We start from the raw sequence: 1,597 nt of genomic DNA, 5'->3' as shown, positions 1-1,597 counted from the left end.
CTCTTTCCCAATGTAATTCCTCTTTGGATTCTATTCTATTCCCTTCCCTTTTCTTTTAATGTATTTGATTGAGATGACAATCATGGCTGAGACGTTGTTCATAGATGATCATGTTAATTGTACCTATGCAGTAACTTGGATACAGAGTCAAACAATCTTGTTTCATGAATGGAACAGAAAGGATCAAAATGGTAGTCTGATGATAAATGCTACCTTTGTGCAAGTTGATTAGTTACTAGTTGATTATAGGAATTAAACTGCTCATTTTGATTTCCTGGTTAGTTTGTTGTTAACACTATATTAACAAACAACACAGTATTAACAAACTAGCACTCTTAATGCGACTCTCAACAATTGTGCATTGTCCATTTGATATGAAAATATAAGAACACAAAGAATTGTCATTTACTGGGCCAGACAATAGATGTATCTTGCCCAGTATCCTGTGTCGCACAGTGGCAGAGAGTGGATGCTGAAAAGGAGACTGAATTGGGTATGACCAGGGTATTTTTTCCCCACTGTTCCTCTCACTTGCAGCCTCCAGCAGTTAAAGTATAGGAAGTTCTGGTTCAGAAACTGTACCCCTAACTCCCATGCTCAATAGCTACTGATGCCCCTTTCCTCTAAGAATTTATCCAGTCCCTTTCTGAACTGGCTAAACTGTCTGTTTCCATCTGGTGGCAGTGTGTTTCACGCTTTAATTACACACTGTGTGGAAAAGAACTTCCTTTTGTTAGTTTTAAACTTACTACCTACTAGTTTCACTTTATGATCCCTAGTCATAGTAGTATTTAGTATTGTGTGAGAGGCTGAACAATAAATCCCCATTTACTTTCTCTTCACCATTTAATATTTGTAAATCCTTATTGTGTCCCCCTTCAAACCTCTCTTTTCTAAACTGAATAGGTCTAGCCTCTTTCTAAACTGAATGTCTTTCTAAACTGAATAGATCTAGTCTCTCCTCATATGGTAGCCCCTCCATACCACTAATCATCTTTGTTACCCTTCTCTGGACCTTTTCTAGTTCTTTACCTTTTTTGAGATGTGAGGACCAGAACTGGACACAGTATTCAAGGTGTGGATGCACCATGGATTTATGAAGAGATCATGATGATACTTTCTGTTCTGTGTACAGTTCCCTTCTTAATAATCCCTAACATTTTGTTTGCCTTTTTGATGGCTGCTTAGCACTGAGCTGATGTTTTTAGAGAACTGTACCACAATGACTCCCAGATCTCTTTCCTGTGTGGTAACAGCTAATGTAGAGCCCATCATGGTGTAGGTATAGTTTGGGTTATTTTTTACCATGTGCATCACTTTACACGTACCTGCATTGAATTACATTTGCCGTTTAGTTGCCAATTTCTAGTCCACAAGTGGATGTTTCCCTGTAATCCCAAGACTACATAACTTCATTAAGAGCCTCTGATGGGGGACCTTGTCAAAAGCTTTTTTGGAAGTCCAAATATACCATGTCAACAAGATTGCCCTGATCTAGCTGTTTATTGTCAGATTCACAGAGCTCTAGTAGGTTGGTAAGGCATGATTTCCTTCTGACAAAGCTATGTTGGTTCCTCCCCAGAAAGTCATGTTCATC

Source organism: Alligator sinensis, unplaced genomic scaffold (genome assembly GCF_000455745.1).
Source record: "Alligator sinensis unplaced genomic scaffold, ASM45574v1 scaffold794_1, whole genome shotgun sequence".
NCBI classification, from domain to species: domain Eukaryota; kingdom Metazoa; phylum Chordata; order Crocodylia; family Alligatoridae; genus Alligator; species Alligator sinensis.
This window is presented reverse-complemented; position numbering follows the sequence as displayed.